Source organism: Camelus dromedarius, unplaced genomic scaffold, assembly GCF_036321535.1.
Source record: "Camelus dromedarius isolate mCamDro1 unplaced genomic scaffold, mCamDro1.pat HAP1_SCAFFOLD_185, whole genome shotgun sequence".
NCBI lineage: Eukaryota > Metazoa > Chordata > Mammalia > Artiodactyla > Camelidae > Camelus > Camelus dromedarius.
Window position 1 is genome coordinate 69,530 of NW_026989816.1, and position 17,559 is coordinate 87,088.

At 43.8% G+C, this 17,559-nt stretch overlaps 1 protein-coding gene across 1 annotated transcript in view; it reads left to right on the plus strand.

Annotated features, from left to right (window-relative positions):
- Window positions 1-17,490, plus strand: part of LOC135320849 (uncharacterized) — a 79,030-nt gene extending 61,540 nt beyond the window's left edge. Inside the window, exons 7-10 of the transcript XR_010380196.1 lie at window positions 3-132; window positions 10,753-10,840; window positions 12,049-12,191; window positions 17,198-17,490. The gene's annotated coding sequence lies outside the window, so the exon portion shown is untranslated. The remainder of the gene's footprint in view (window positions 1-2; window positions 133-10,752; window positions 10,841-12,048; window positions 12,192-17,197) is intronic.
- Window positions 17,491-17,559: the final 69 nt, after the last annotated feature.

Genomic DNA, 17,559 nt, shown 5'->3' on the forward strand with positions numbered 1-17,559 from the left:
AGTGTAAGAATGCCAGTGACTGAGTTAGAAGCATGCTCCCAAGCTGTCCGTGTCCTTGCCATTAAGAAGCGGACCCTGGAAGCTTCCAAATTTCTCCAGAATGCGTTCTACATTCACCTTCGGCAGGTGACGGTATGTCTTTACACAAGTGGAGGAATTACTGCCGTTTTCCTGGAACTTACTCACCACTAGTCCATCTGATTTTTCTGTGCTAGGATTCAGTATGGCCTGCTAAAATATCTGGAGTCAGATCTTGAAACACCGATGAAGAGGATCATTTATTTTATTTCTATATATGATAGCCTTTTACTTTCAAAATTCAGAATTTTTGGTTCTTTCAGGAATTTTTGGGGGGTTGGCGAAACAACTTTGCTCTTACCATCTTTGAGAACTGTTGCTTTGTGCCTCTCACCTGTCTTCTGTCACTTGTGAGGCGATTCCATTTGTGACCCTCTCCGTGTTGTTCATGTTATAAAACATATAGTCTGTTAAAGTACAGTCCCTTTTACTCCGAAGACATTCCACAAATACTACTAAAACCTGGGTGTGGTTTTAAGAAGACAGAATCATTAGAACATGTACTTGCAGGTTGCTAGTGCAAAGTCCCCAAATCAATAGTCTAGCTCAACATCTAAAATCTTTCTAATCTACCTTGGATTTGTATGGATAAGTGATGCAGTTTGGTAAGAACTCAAGACCAGGGTTAGAATACAGGCTGGTGTAGCTCAGCAGGTCCTCCTGATCCAGCTCCGTGCCAGAGGGTGGGGTTGAGGGGGAGAGGGCTGGGCCTTGGGGAAAGGGGAGGGCCAAGAAGGAGGGGTGTCCTGCCGTTCCTGAGCTCAAAGTTTCATGGCAAACACCTTCACCAGGTGAAAAACTTGGAGTTTCTTCTAAGAACAGTAGGTTTGAAAAGAGTCATAAAAGCACGGGAGTGACAATATCCCTTTTGTGTCTAGTATTGGAGAGCGGCTGTGGGGCCACATGTGAGACTCGTGAGTCCAGGTGTGCAGTGTTGGTGGCTTCCACCTGAGCGGTGGGACAGTCACTGGGAAAAAATGAACAGACTTTAGGCATGTTTAGATGGTAAAAAGGAAAGGATGAATGATGTCTGTGAAGGTAGGATGGAGTTAGGCCCAGGTTTCTGGGTGGATTAATGAGGTAAGTGATGGTCCTGCTGTGCTCTGAGGAGGGAAAGCTGCAGAGGGAGCTCTGGGGGAAAACTGATGAGTTCAGCTGTGGGTAAAGTGAAAGGCTGTTCGATGTGTGGTCTGGGAGCTCAGGTGAGAGCCAGTAGCGAGTAGCGGGAGGGGAGAGAGACTGTCAAATCATTTTGTGAGCATACAAATAATTATGATTAATGATACCCTTACGTCTCTACATTCTGGATTTAAAACCCATTAACATTTTGCTATATTGACTGCAGAGGTTCCTAATTTTTTTTAACAGAAATAAAAAAAATAGAAACAAAATAGTGGAGTTAATGAACATCATAGAGTTGATGTGTGTCCTTGTATGTATTTTGATACCTCATCTGTTTATAACCATAATCTATAAAAATTTAACTAGTTTAGCATAAGAGTTAAACAGAGGGACGTGACACACAGTGTTGGGGCTTGAAGCTGATCTTCTCAGGCAAATTATGTCGCCTCTCTGTGCCTTAGTTCCATCTTCTGTGACTGCCCCCGGGCTCCTCATCACAGCTGATTTCCTAGACTAGATGTTGGGAGGGAGGCTGCTGAAGGGAATAAGAAGTGGCAACTGCTAGGGACACTGAAGGGAGACACAAAAAGTGATTAAAGCCGATAAACTCAGTACAAACAAATACTCTCAAAAGAGAAAGAATTCCGCAGTGTTTTGAGCCACTTAGCGTATGGGAAACAAAACCACGTGGACCCAAAGCTCTTGAGCATGTGAATATTGTGGTTGGGAGGGTGTCATCAGTAAAGGGTTGAGAAAAGGCCTTTTGGTTTCCCTTGACGTTTCCAGTAAGGATGGGGAGCAGAAGAGAAAACCCCCTGCTTCAAAGTGGAAGCTGCTGTTTTGTGCAAAACTGACCAAAGGTTGGAGACCAGTCATCAGCGGTGCTGGCAAATGAAGAGACTTCGGGATTGGGTGGGGCACTTGCTGCGACTTCCAGGTGACCTGCTGGCTGGGGGCTGTGTGGCGGGCAGTAGGTTTGCTGGGTGACCCGGGCATAAACCCTGGCTCTGAGGCTGCTGGTCTGACTAGCAAACCTGGGCACACGCAGTCCTAATGGGGCAGCTCGGGATGTGGCCTGGGACACCTTGGGATGTGGCCTGGGACACCTTCTGTGCTGAGGGCGAAAAGAGGGCTTCCCTGAGGGGGTGTCCCTGAGGAGAGTGGAAACGTCCTCCTGCAGGGGAGGAAGAGCCTCTGAGCAGGGTGCTGGATGCACAGGCAAGACCACCCTGAGCACGGAGGATTTGGGGAGCTGGAAGTCACACAGTGTCCCGAGCAGCGTTGTTTCTGAGAAATTAGAGGGAGAAGAGGCTGAAAATGCAGGCTAGTTTCAGACACTGTGGTGGGTTATGAGTGACAGTAAAGGAGTGGTCCGGCAGGCACGAGAGAACCCTGTGGGAGTCCCAGCGGGGGCGTCACACTGGAGGGTGTAGCTGGGTTACAGACTTTGCCACTTATTAGCTGTGTGACTTTGAGCAAGATCACCCCACCTCTATCTATCTTCATCTGTAAAATGACACAGTGACAAGCTCGTGTCATCAGAAGGCTTAGTTTAGCTCTGATCCTCTGTGTCCAGTCTTGTCAGTGCTTCCCTGCAAGGTTCTGCATTGGCTGCTCTTACCCTCAGATGGGAGGGCGTAGAAGGATATTGTAGCACCTGACGGCAGGAAGGGGTTGCTTTAAAAACAGACATGTAGCTGCCTGCAGCTGCAGGCCTGCAGGCAGTTTGATTGATGGTCCTGGAGAGGACATTGGAGGCCTTAGCATCGTTTTAAGACTTGTTTTCCCTTGGGGGCAGCATTTGCCTTTGCAGATTAATGTTGAAGATTTGGGCTTCTTGCAAAGCTGTCTTCAGAGATGGTTATATACGTAACATATCGTATAAAATAAAACGCTTTTATTTAATGTGTGGGACTTTGCAGCTGTTGGGAATAGCTCTGTTGGCCTGGTCTCCACGGAGGACACTAGGCGTCAGCAGAGCTTGCGGGAGGGCAGGCAGCTCGCCATGCTGCTGTGGGGTGTTCTCCCCAGCACGGCACTCTGCTGAGTTGACTCTTCTCTGAGTTTGGTTGCCAGATGAGCAGACATCAAATTAATGAGTTCTGGTGGGATTGTATAATGACAGGAAAAAAGAGGGTCCCGTAGATTTTCTGGACTAGAACATGCTTTTGGTTCCTGATCCAGTGTGTTCCATTACAGAATTGATGAGTTGTGTCTATTCTGGGACTTGTCGACTGAAAGAAATGTGTAGCCTGAAAGTTTAGAGTTATGATTTATTTGGCGGGAGGACTCAAGCCGGGATGACAGCCTCTGAGATCACTCTGAGGGACTGCTCCCAAGAGGTTGGGGAGGAGCCAGGATATATAGGAACTTTACAACAAAGACCAGGTAGTTGGAACAATAAAACATTGTTTGTTATCTAAAGAAAGCCAGGTATGTCAAGTTAAAGAGTTTAGTGATTTTCTATGTATCATTTGGGCTCACTGGATTCATTCTTTAGACAAGCACCTAGCTATCTAGGGCAAGTATTCTGTCTTTTCTTATTCTCATTCTGTTCAGAGGGCACTGTTGTGAGTGGCTGTAGAGGCTGGTCTTCAGGCCTGTCCTCGCTGGGGGATGGCGGCAGCCGCTGATGACTTGGTTTCAGCATTATTTGTTTACTGACATGGTTGCAGTATTTTCATTCACATTGTAGTATTTTCATTCACAGACTGATTGTGGATAACCTGGAAACTTGGAAAGGAACCGAGATAGAATTACTGCAGGTACCTTCTACTTTAATATTCCGTGTGCAAACATAAACACGGATGAAGCATACATTTGAATTTAGTGGTGTAGGGAATGGTTTCTGCACATTACAGGAGAAGGCAAGGCAGAATTCCTCTACTTTGTTGGCAGGGATTTGGGTCCACCTGTCTTTTTTGTAGCGGTTTCTGAGAGCAGTTTATGGTAACTAACAAACATTGACAAACGGTGGCACACATTGCATTTAAGAGCTGGCCTGTGCAAACTTGTGTATTGGGCAGGTGGATTGGAGAGAGAAGTAGCCCAGGCCTGGGCTCAGATACAGGTTTAAATCGCCATTTCCTCACCAAAGGGCCTTGGACTAGAGTGTAACCTCCCTTAATCTGTTGGTGAATCTGTGAAATGTGCATTATAATATTCGTTTCTTCCTGGGTTTGTTGTAAGTTGTAAACAGTATTATAACACTCATGAAACACTTAACAAACAGGCACTTAGCAGTGTTCACTGTGTCTGTCCGCCCCGCTTAGCGTGTGTCACAGCCGTAAAGGTAGCATGTGCCTGTTGAGGATGCACTGGTAGCCCCTTGAATAGGTTGTGAATTTGGTGATTTCCTTTAATCCTTGAAACTCTATATGCCATGGGCAGTTATTTTCATGGACAGATGAGGAATCTCAGGGTAAAGAAGACTGTGTAATTTGCCCAAAGTCAGACCATAATTTTGGGTGCTGGGGCCTCGGTTCAGCATGGGCCCCTGGGCCTTCTGCCCTCTCCGTTCAGCCCCAGAGACAGACGTGGGGTCGCCTGTCTCCCAGCCCAGAATATCCAGTAGGCAGCAACACAAACCTGGACCTGTGCTGCTTAAGCAAAACTCCGGAGGGGAGGCAGGTACTAAGGGGATAAATGTAAAAACAGACAACTGCAAATTGTGATCAGCTCTGAGAAGGAAAGGAACACGCCTCGCCAAGCAGAGCTGGGAGCTTTCCCTTCGGGGCTGCTCTGGGGGCGTTCATCTCAGCTAAACAAACTCCGGTCCTGCACCAACGCAGGAAGGCAGGGCGCGTGTGACCAGGTTGACTTGGCCTCGTTGATCATACTCATTCCCCATTCAGCGGCAGCTCTTACGGGCACTTACCTAGTAAACAGATTTTGGCCATAAGCATAACGCACTTTGCTTTGTAGTTTTATTGGCCTCACATTTGAGATGAGGTAATTGAAGCTGGGGAGTTTGTTGCATGCCCGTGATTACTTTGGAAATACCCCCACTGGTCTTTCAACCTAGACCGGTGTGGCTGTTATATCCCAGCCCTGTGAATGATATCGTGTAGCTTCTACCAAGTGGTGCAAATGACTGACATTGATTTTTCTTAATTCGTAGGAAATGGTATGTGACAATAAGAGAAAAAGGTAGTCAGAAATTGTTTGGAAAACTAGAACAAAATCCAAATCTTCCCCAGCTGGGGAAGCGTACCCAGTGTCACTCACCCCACTCACTGCCTGGCATCTCCTCCCTGCCGACTCCGTGTTCAGAAGCCACTCTGAGCCTTTGAAGAACATTTTGCCTCATGACACTGTTGACTAGGACCTGCGGCCTCTCTGTCCCTGGTTAACTCTCTCTTCAAAGCCATTTAAATTTTATGCAGGCTCCTCAGCTCAGATGTAAGTATAGCCTCTTTATACTTCTTGATGCAGCTCCTTAGTGAAGATCTTTCGAAGGAAATCTAGCCAAAACCTGGGAGGTATGCACACAGTGACTGCAACCTCAGCACTTTGTGAAGTTCAGAATCAGAGGGGTGGGAGACTCAGGAAAGGCTTTTTAAGGTAGAAAGGGGAAAGTGAAAGGACGCAAGCTGTGTGAGACTGAAGCATCTCGGTTCCAGCTAGCAAGGCAGCTGCGTTCAGGATGGTATGTGAGGAGTACAGAGTTCTCACAAAGAAAGAAGGGGTGGGATGGGAGGGAGGACAGATAGATTCTTTACTAGGGAAGGAAAAAGTGCGCTGAAAACTTCCTGGTTGAATAAGAGGACTGTGACATGATGTGCTTGTATTTTGGAGAGAAGGGTTTTGTGGGGACAGGCCTAGGAGAACGCTGTCTGGCTAGGGGGTCAGCACAACATGGAAACACAGAGAACAGGGCCGACCTCAGGGCCCCTGCTGGGGGAGGGGCTGCCCGCCATTTTGAGCCCTGGGGGCTGCTTCTGTCCCTTAGCTGGGGCCTCAGAACTCCCTTCATATCCCAGTCCTGTTGATACAAGAAAACAGATGTGGGGCATGGGAAGGGCTGTGTCCCAGGCTTTGGTTGAGCCCCTGGAATGTGCCCCACCAGACGTGGGTCCTTGGCTTCATGCAGGAAAGATTTCAAAAGCAAGCCACTGTTGAGTAATGGTAGATTTATTCACAGAGACACATTGAAAGGCAAGAGAAAGGCCACGAGTTGTGGGGTTCGGGTGCTCAGATTAAAAGTAGGTACACACTCCACAGACAGTGTGGGCCTTCTCGAAAGAGGGAGAGAGAGTGGTGACCGCGAGGTGGCGCTGTGTTGCTCGTTTTCTTGGGCTTGGTTGTTTCATATGCTAATAAGTAGACTGAGCAGCCTAAGGGCAAGGGGCTGGGATTCCCAGGGAGTTGGCCATTTCCCACCCTGTGACCTTTTGTGGCTAGCCTTGGGATTGCCATGGTGCCTTGGGGCATGTTATTCACCATGTTACTATTACAATGGGTGTATAATGAAGCTCAAGCTCTGCTAGAAGTTATATCTCTTCATCTTGAGCCTCAAGGCCTATTGGGGATTGAATCCTTCACCATTTTGATGTTAATTGTTGTGGCCTTCCTTGAATGGCTGTGCTCTGCCCCCTTCCATCCTGTCTCACTGTGATGACACAGAGAGAGCCAAGGCCGGGCCCTACCCGTGCTCCTGCATTTAACAGGGGGAGGGTTGGTGTGGGCTGAGGATGACTCTAAGTGGTGAGAAGGATGTTTCAGATTTTCCCACGTGGGACATGGGGACGTGCCAGCAGCCACTGCAGATTGATCTCACGGGCATTATCGCTTGTGTCACTCATCTTTTCTATTTTACTTTTTTGTTTTCAAGTATTTAATCTAAATTTAATATCAGGTTTTTTTAGGAAACAAATTTCTCTTTTTCTTTTCTTTGGGGCTCTTTAGGGGGTAGGTAATTAGGTGTATTTATCTGTTCGTGGAGGCCCTGGCACTTGAACCCAGGACCCCGTGCACGCTAAGCCCACGCTCTACCACTGAGCTCTACCACCCATCACATCATCTTTTACTTTTTGCTTTAGATGCCAAGAATCTTACAGCTGAATTTCTAGTCGGCCTTTAACACTTACCCTAACTTCATGGCATTCATTTTTATGACTTTACCTTCCCCTGGTTTCATTTAAGTATTCAATCTCCATTTTGTCTTCACTCTCACTTTTGTCTTTTTGTTGGAATGGTTGTTAAGCTGTGTTTAAAAAAATTGTTTAATTTCTCTTTTAGCAGGAGGCTGAAAGTAAATAAATATGTAAACAAACTTATCACACTTAAATATTTTATACTTTCTAAGCTGTTTAGTAGTTACTTAAAAACCGAATTGAATACTAAAGTGATAAAATTTTTAATTTATTTTTTAATTTTTTATAAAGGTATAGCTGATTTACAATATGATATAAGTTTCAGGTGTACAATAGTTGCACAATTTTTATTTTTATGTTCCATTTATAGTTATTGTAAAACATTGGCTATATTCCCTGTGTTGTAAGATCCATCCCTGTAGCGTGTTTATGTTAGATGGAGCAGTTTGTATAAGAAAGCTGGGTAACGCAGAGTCTGGGGAGTGGCTCTGTCTAACCCATGTTCATGGTCACCCTTCCTGTCAGAGCCCAGGCCCTCACTCCTCTCTGCAGGGGAGTGAGTGGAGGCAGCCCTCATCAGCGCTGGCACCACCCTCTGAGTGGCAGTGACAACAGTGACACTGTGTGGACATGCAAATTGTTGTTCCAGGATCTTTACATGCATTTCTGCATTTATTAATTAAAGCCCTCCTGTGAGGAATCATTTTATGTTTTTAATGAATAATACATTTTATTTTGATTTTGATAGACTTCAAACCTCCAGAAAATGTACTGGAATAGTACAACAAACGCTTAGAGCATTTCACCTAAAAGGGCACTATTTGCCCTTTTGTGTGTGGCTTATTTTAGTATAAACTTTCAAGGTCCATCCATGTTGTAGCCTCAATCAGTAATTTATTCTTTTGATTTGATAATATCTTTTTTCTTTTTCTCGTTTTTGTCTATTTAAAAATATTTTCATTGAATTCTAGTCAGTTTATAATGTTGCATCAGTTTCTTGTGTACAGCACAACACTTCATTTATATAGAAACATACCTGTATTCATTTTCATATTCTTTTTCAGCATAAGTTACTATAAGATACTAAATATATTCTCCTGTGCTATACAGTATAAACTTGCTGTTTACTCTATACATACTATCTGCAAATCTTGAACTCCCAATTTATTCCTTCCCACACCCTCTCCCCTCTGGTAACCATAGTTTGGTTTCGATGTCTCTGTGTCTGTTTCTGTTCTGTAGATAAGTTTATCTTTTTGTTTGGTTGTTTTTTCATTTTTTGTTTTTTTTTAGATTCCACATGTGAGCGATCTCATATGGTATTTTCCTCTCTCTTTCTGGGTTACTTCACTTAGAATGACATTCTCCAGGTCCAAACATGTTGCTACAAATGGCATTATTTTATTATTTTTTATGGGTGAATAGTAGTCTATTATACAAATATACTACAACCTCTTTATCCAGTCATCTGTCAGTGGACATTTAGGTTGTTTCCATGTCTTGCTATTGTAAATAGTGCTGCTGTGAACATTGGGGTGTAGGTGTCTTTTTGAATTAGGGTTCCTTCTGGATATGTGCCTAGGAGTGGGATTGCTGAGTCATATGGGAGGTCAATTTTTTGTTTTTTGAGGAACCTCTATAATGATTTCCACAATGGCTCCACCAAACTGCATTCCCACCACAGTGTAGGAGGGTTCCATGTTCTCCACAGCCTCTCCAGGATTTATTGTTTGTGAACTTCTGAATGATGGCTATTCGGACTGGCGAGATGTGATATTTGATTGCAGTTTTGATTTGCATTTCTCTGATAACGATATTGAGCATTTTTTCATGTGCCTATCGGCCATTTGTATGTCTTCATTGGAGAAAAGTTTCTTTAGGTCTTCTGCCCATTTTTGGATTCAGTTGTTTGTTTTTCTTTCTTATGAAGTGTAAAAGCTGTTTATATATTCTGGGAATTAAGCCCTCGTCAGTCTTATTTATTGCAAATATTTTCTCCCATTCCATAGGTTGTCTTTTTGTTTTGCTTACTGTTTCCTTTGCTGTGAAGAAGCTTGTAAGTTTAATTACATCCCACTTGTATATTTTTGCTTGTATTTCTATTGCTTGAGTAGACTGCTCTGGGAGAACATTGCTGAGATGTATGCCAGATGTTTTCCCTATGTTTTCTTCTACGAGGTTTATAGTGTCTTGTCTACATGTTTAAGTCTTTAAGCCATTTTGAATTTATTTTTTTGTATGCTGTGAGGGAGTAGTCTAACTTCATTGATTTACATGCAGCTGTCCAGTTTTCCCTACACCATTTTCTGAAGAGGCTCTCTTTACTCCATTGTATGTTCTCAACTCCTTTGTCAAAGATTCAATGACCAAAAATTTGTGGGCCTATTCTTGGTAATTTTGTTTATCCGTTCATTGATGGATGGATATTGTTTGTAACCTTTGGCTACTCTGAATGATACTGCCATGAATATTGATGTGCAAGTTTTTGTGAGAATATGTTTTCATTCTGTTGGCTGTACAGTTGGCCAGCCATATCTGTAGTTTCCACTTCATAGATCCAGATGGCTGATTGTAAAGGGACTCGAACATCCTTGGATTATGGAATCCAGGATGGGTTGTTCCTGAAACCAACCCCCCGAGGATACTAAGGGATGACTCTACATGTAGGAGTGAAATTGCTGAGCCATATAACTCTAACCTTTTGAGGAAACAACAGACTTCTCCAAAGAAGCTGCACCATTGTCCCTTTCCACAGGCCGCATATGAGGTATCTCTGCCTCCTGAACAACACTTGTTATTGTGCATGTTTTGATTATAACCATCCTGGTGGTTGTAAAATAAGATCTCATTTTCATTTTGATTTGGCTAGTGATGCTGAGCTTCTTTTCATATGCTTATTGGCCATTTGTGTATTTTTTTAAATCCTTGGAAAATTTAAAAATTGGGTCGATTTTCTTTGTATTGTTCAGGTGTAAGCATTTGTTATATATCCTGAATACTAATCTCTTATTAGATACATGCTTTGTAAAATTTTTCTCCTATTCTGCAGATTGTGCTTTCACTTTAGTTCTTTTAAACATTAAAACAATTTCTTTACAGGTGAGGTAATTAGATGTATTGATTTATTTTATTTTTCTCGCTAAGCACGCCCTCTATCAGTTGAGATACCCCCTTCCCCTGTCATTTCCCTTTCTTGATGATGTCCTCTGTAACACAAAGGTTTTAATTTTGATGAAGTCCAGTTTATCTGCTTTTTTCTTCTATCACTTGTGCTCTTCGTATTGTATCTAGGAAACCAAAGCCTATCCTAGGACCTCAAAGATTTATACTGTGTCTTCTTTTAGAAAGTTTATAGGTTTAGTTTTTACGTTTCTGTCTCTGATCCATTTTGAATTAATTTTTAATTGTTATATAAAATATGGGGGTCCAGATTCCAGATTCATTCTTTTGCCTGCAGATACCCAGCTTTCCCTGCACCATTTGTTGAATAGACTATTCTTTCCATGGAGTGTTGTTCGCAGCCTTGTGGAAAACTGACTGTAAATGTAAGTTTTTCCCCTGGGATTTTATTGTGTCTCATAGATTTATTTATCCAAACTTATGCCAGTACCATACTGACTTAGTACTATAGCTTTTTAGTACCCTTTAAAGTGAGTCCTCCCACTTTGCTCTGCTTCTTCAAGATTGTTTTGGCTGTCCTGGGCCCCTTGCACTTCCATATGAATTTTGGGATAAGTTTTTTAATTTTTGCAAAGAAGTCAGCTGGAATTTTGATAGGGATTCCACTGAATTTGTAAAACACTTTGGGGAGTCTTAACATTTTTAACAATATTGTCTACCATTCTATCAACATGAGATGTCTTCCATATATGTAGATCTTTTAAAATTTTTTGGTGATACTTCAAAATATTCAATGTACAAATCTTGTAAATTTTTGTTAAATGTATCTCTCATTTTATTCTTAATGCTGTTGTAAATGGAAAGTCTGAGCTTCTTGAGGGTAGGACTATATATCAATTTGTTTATTTCTAGGATTTCTACGCAGCAACTACACTAGGTTTATATTTGCAACATAAATATATCCACAACTCTTCCCACCCTCGTGTCATAAGGAAACAAGACCCAGGTTAAGCTACCTGAACATCTATGTGGAAGTGAGAAATGAGACCCTTGGGTGGGGCTTTGTGAAGATGATACTGAGAGTTTATATAGGATGGCTTCATCTTAATTTCTTTTAAACAACACTTTCGGTGTAGTCAGATACATTAAGAACATGCCCTTTTGATGTGCAGAGGAGCTAAGACTATTATCAAATAATTTCTAGAGAGAGTGTTGTACTTGAAATCTAACTTGCATCAGTCTTTGAAGATTTATGTTTCAGGAGCTTTGACTAAAGAACACCTGTCTTTATTCATTAGTGACAATTAAATGCTCAAGCAACATGTAATAGTCTGAGAAACTGCCCCCGCCCCGTAGTGCTGGGTGGCTGCAGCTGTAACCGGAGTCAGCGCTTACCTTTCCCAGTATGCTTGTGCTGATCTGCTCAAAGCGGTTCGTCCAACAGTGTGTCTGTAGTCTGTTGGACATAGCCATAAAACATTGAGTTAAAGTTGCTGGAATGCATTATATTCTTATTAATAATAAGTAAGCACATATTGAGTGCTTACTGTATGTTGGGAATTGTCCCTCAGCCTCACATGAATATTATTTCTCTTAAAACCTCACATATTTTCTTGTTATTCTCACTTTACAGATAAGGAGACTGAGAATTAAGTCTTCTCTCTTTGGGTGGAGCTCATTATCAATGACGGGAAGTTGTAAGGAAAATGATATTGATTCATCCTGAGAAAACATTTTTCTGTGAGTCAGCAGTGAAGAAGGTGGACACTGAAGAAGGTGATCATTGTTCGATTGAGACGAGCCCCGGGTTGTACGGAGTCAGCATCCCTGTCCTGGACACAGCCAGTGTAGAGCTGTGTGGTGGGTGAGGCGGCGATGCCGCGCAGGGAACGCAGATGCCGGGCCATTGGGCTGTGCTCAGGCCCGGTGGGGCTTTCTCCTAAGGGCAGTGGACAGTCATTGACAGATTTTAAGTAGGGGAGTGGGGTGCTCTCGTAGATCACTTTTGTCTTGTAGAATGCTTAGAAACATTTAGAAGGCTCAGCTGGAGGTGATGTGATGAGTCAGATTAGGGTGGCTGCCAGGTGTAGGAGTGTAGAATTTTCAAGTGGTTTTCAGTCCCAGTTTTGTGGCTCAGTAGCCGTGTCACTTTGGATGATGCACTCAAGGAAGAGAAACAATTTATCTAATCAATAAATGCAGTGATGTACTGACCTCCCAGGACTGCTGTGGAGATCCAGTGAGATAACGTGTGCACAGTGTGCAGCATGGTACCCAGCACAGAGTCAGTGCTGAGTGAGTGCCAGTGAGTATCTGGTAGGACAGGTGTGGGTGGTTGGACTCGGTGACTCAGGAAATCTGGGCCCTGAAGGAGGGGTCCAGTCACATCTGTGAGTGATGGGCCTGAGCTCGGAGAGGCAGAGAGACCTTGCCCCCTGGGGGCAGGATGGCTATGGGAGGAGCATCATGAGTCAGCTCTTTGCAGGTGGAGTTGGAGTTGCCTTTGCGACATCTAAGTGCAGCGTCACGAGCTCAAAGAGGAGGTCTGGGCCCAGGCTGTGAATTTTCCTATAAACTTAATCCCTGAGGACGCTGAGGTAGTGATCACTGAACGTGAAGACATACTTTACAGGACAAGTGAATAGTAGTATCATCTCTGTCATCAAAGCTCACGTCTCTTTATTCATCACCCACTTTGCTAATTGAGTACTTACAGAGCTCACTTCACCATCCTCCCATGGGCTCAGGCTCCACAGTAAAGAGCTGGTGAGCCTCCCTCCTTTCCAGAAGACGACACATTTTGCTGGTAGCCTTCTGTACCTCGCCAGACTTAGAATTTTAGTTTGTTGATTTAATTCTATTTTCTATTAGCCATCTCCTGACAAGGGAGACCTTTTACCTCATGGTCATAATTCAAATAGCTGTTACTGAGAATTGCTGATCTGATCCATAGAGTAAGTATTATATTAACCTTGTAGAGTACTTATCATTTTTCTGTCTTTGCCCTTTAATTTTGTATGCCCTTTCTCTATCCTATTTGGGGCCTTAATTTTTTTTAATTAAAAGATGTCTGTTTGCAGTTAAGAAAACAAAAGAAAAAATACACATGATAGCTAAACATAGAAAATATCTAGTGTGTTTTCTGTCTCAGCAATGGAGGGTTGTAGAAACTTGTGAAAACCTTCATTACACAAGTTTCTTAAAATGCGGATTAAGAAATAAAACCTTCCTTCCTCATCTTTCAAGCTGCACAGCTAATTGTCAAGAAACTGAGGGGAAATCCTCAGAAGCCAAGACAAACCAGAAAGCAGGGATTCTGGGTGATACATGAGCCTTAGAAGCCCTGGGGTGTCTGTTGGCTCCTGTACTGAGTTTCAGTTGCCTTGACAGTAGGGCAGGAAGTGAGCCCGAATCCTCTCACACTGGGAGTTGGATGACTGATCATATGTAAGGCCAAGCCCATTCCGAGAAGCATGGTTTACTTAAGGGTGAACTAGGAAAAAAAAATTCCTCAAGGCAAGACAGTAAGGAAAGTCAATTTTGTTGGAAGAGGGGAAAAATTACAAATCCAAAGTAAGGATATAGTTTAAAGCTCTTCTGGCATGAGAGTGACCACAAACTCCTGGCAGAGAAGCACAGCTACTCCTGGAATGAGAAGCTGTGGTTTGAATGAATCAGTGAGCAGCCATTCCGAAAAAGGCCTCCAGAGTCTTGTGGATCAAGATACTGGACGGCAAACACCTCTCTTCCAAGGTCTCATTCAAATAACCAGAAATGTTTTAAAGGAAAGAAGCCATAATCATAGTTCTATTTATTAACATTACTATATGCTAGGAATTCAGAGGTGACTATGGAGTTGACTCCTCATTTGTGGACCTTACTTTCTCTTTGGGGAGAAAAACTGACATAGTTGGGGAGCTTGGTAGAGGGAGGTGTTAGTCTGTTGCAATTAGCCAGGAGAGGAGATTAAGAAAGCAGTGAAGGGTGGGTGAACTTTTTAGCTGAGGACAGACAGTCTTGTTCAGTTGGCTTTTAATTGCAGGCTCAATGAGCTGTCACTGGAGGGAATAGATATTTCAGAGGATGGACATAGCTCAGGCCTCTTTAGAATGGACACGTGAAACTGGAGAAAGACAGTCAAATCTGTGCAGACATTAAAGTTCACTTGAACATGCTCCATCACTGAGCCAAAGATAGGACAAATATGCAGCACTTCTTAAGGACAGAGGAGTGGTTTCTAAGATTCTCCAAGAATGAATCCCAGGGAACCAGGATGGCCAGTTGTCAAACTGTGACTTTGCTCTTTGGACGGTGCATCCACCAAGGGTATTGGACTTTTATAAGTTTCCATTTCTCTTTAATACACGTCAGGTGATTAGGACGTGGGCACAAGTATTTGACACCTTGTCGAGGCGACTTTGGTTACCTGCCTAGAAGCACGGGCACTACTATGGCTGCGTCATATATCTTGCCGCCCATCCCGTTCCCCGGCTCAGTGATCACGGCAGAGTGGTCCCTTGTTTACCTGTCCGTCTCCTCTGTGACATCATTACCCATGAAAATACCGGAGCATATTAACGTGGTTTTCTTAAATTCAAAGGAACAGATCAAATATGGAGTCAGATTTGTTTTTTCCTACTTCAGTAGTGCCATGGAGAAGGCAGTTTGGGCAGCTTTTTCTAGGGCCCTAGAGGCTTTCTCTCTCAGCCTCTGGGCACCTTTATTGAAAACCCTTCATAGCTGTCTGGAGTGCTGTAAAACCACTCCGCCTGTTTTGCCCTGAAGATGTGTTCAGTTTATAACTCATATCTACTCCTTGGAAAACAACTCAATTAAAACTCAGTTGGTTTTCCACCAGCCATGGGCAGGGGTGGGGGATACCTTGTTATTATTTCATAAAATAAAAATAACAATAATAATAATAATAGTAATAATAATAATAAATAATATTAATAAAAGAATTCTTAAAACAGCACTGGGCACATTGGAGAGAGTCAATAAATGCTTCCTGGCTTAAGTCAAAAGTGATGACTCAGTGATTCCATGGCTGCTGTATTTGCTGAGCTAATTACTCCTTTGCTCCATTACACATTTTTTTTTAACTGAAAAAGAAATACATGCAAATGGTTAAAAAAAATTCAAACAGAGCACAAAACTACACAAGTGAAAGAAGTTTTCCCTCATCCTCTGTTCTTCCAGCCCTCCCTGGAGATGCCACTGTTTACTATCCTTTGGATGCTTTTCCAGATATGCTATGCACATTCCCAAATATGTATGTAAATTCCTTTAAAGTTTTAGTTATTTTTAACTTAAAGGGATTTAAATCCTCAAGTGGCTTCTGCCCGGGTAATAGAACAGAACAAATCTGACTCCATATTAGATCTTTTCATTTGACTTAAACCCTATGCTCTGTCTCCTAGGCTTCATCTTGCTTGTAAAACAATGTTGCTTAGAGCCTGAAATATACAGGAGAGCCTATTCTGAAGGCTCTGACCTTTAAGGATATTTAACACTTTTTCATTCATAAAAAGATAACAAATTACAGAATAGAAAATAACGTTTGTTTGTTGGAGGTTTACAGAGATTTGACCCAGGCAGATAGCTGCAAGAACAAAGGATTCTAACAACAAGAAATTCCTACACCAGGAAGATTGCAACAACCAAGCACGTAGGAAAGGAGCCTGAATTCTGACTTGGGGAGATGGTTTTCCAGGACATTAGTTTGCCATCTAGGTCTACAGAGACTTGCTATTCCTTGCCCCAACACCTGGTCTCCCAACTTATTGGCCTGTCCTGCACTGAGAAGAATTAATTTGGACTCGGTAACACTCCTATCTACCTAGCAAGCAGGGCACTGGAACTGAGTGTTATGGAAACAACAGGCCAGCCAAGAAACAAGCACCACTGGGAGGGTTGGAGTACTCAGATTTATTATGCCGGCGGGCTCAGAGGGGCTTCTGCTCTGAAGTTCTCAGCAACTCCAAGACATGCACATGAGGTTTTAAAGGGTTAATTACAAGTAAGGGGTATTAGCCTATAAGGCTCAAACAACAAAAAGCAAGGAATCAGTACACTGGAGCTTATCAACTTGTAATAGATCACGTTAATGACACCTGTTGAGGTTGGATTTACGAGTTAGCTTGTTAGCCCAGTAAACTGACACTAAACTTCAGATTTACGAGTTAGCCCAGCAGAATTTAGATCAGTAAACCGACACTTATCACACTTAGATTTGTGACTTAGCTTGTTAGCCCAGCTGGGCTTTTCCTTTACATGAGGATAGCTCTCCCACACCCAGGGAACTACTGTGAGCCCTTGATGGTTCCACTAGGGTGGGGTGTGGTTTACCCAGGAGGGATGGGGACTGTGCATCAACACTCAGGCAGACTGCTCTGTCTGGGGCTCTGATCTTGTACCACCCCGCTCCCCGCCATCCCAACACCTGGGAGAGTGGAACTAAGGCAGAGATCATGCCTGCCTGTTTCCCAGCGTGTAAAAGGGGAATAGGTACTCTTCCCAAGGTAGTTCTGAGCGACAACACCTGCGGGTGCTTGGTTCCCAGAGCAACAGAAAACCCAGCTCCGCGTGGGGGCAACGGGTGTGATACCCATAGGGTTTCTGCAGAAGCATCGGATGGAGGGCTGGATCAGAGAGGTAAAACATGAGCTGCGGGCCTTGAAGGGTAACAGAATGGTACAGAGGCAGGACTGCCGCCTCCTTCGGGGTTCCCCCAGAGGTAAATCTTTTTCTCTCCATCTCCGCTACGACCCTCCCCTCTCCAGATCCATCCCTTTTCTCTGCTCTTCCGGTCCATCTGTCTCCCTCCACTTTTCCCCTCCTCTCCTCCCCCTCCCATCTTCTTCCTCCCTCGCTGCCCCACCTTCTCTCGCAGAACCCAGAGTGGATCGCTGGCCCTCTTGCTCATGGGCAGTCGGTGCCAGCTGGACCGCGGGTTGGAAGCTCCAGCTCCGAGCCGGGGATCGGCCCCAAAGGTTTCTCAGCTCTGTCGACCGGTAGGCCTTTAGCTCCTGCCCGGGGCCGGGGCCTCTGGCTGTGGAAGTGCAAGGTGGGGGGCTCCCGGGAAAGGGGTCAGGCGGCTGCCGGAGGGCGGTCGGCATGTCACAGCCCCCCAGGGCGCCAGTCA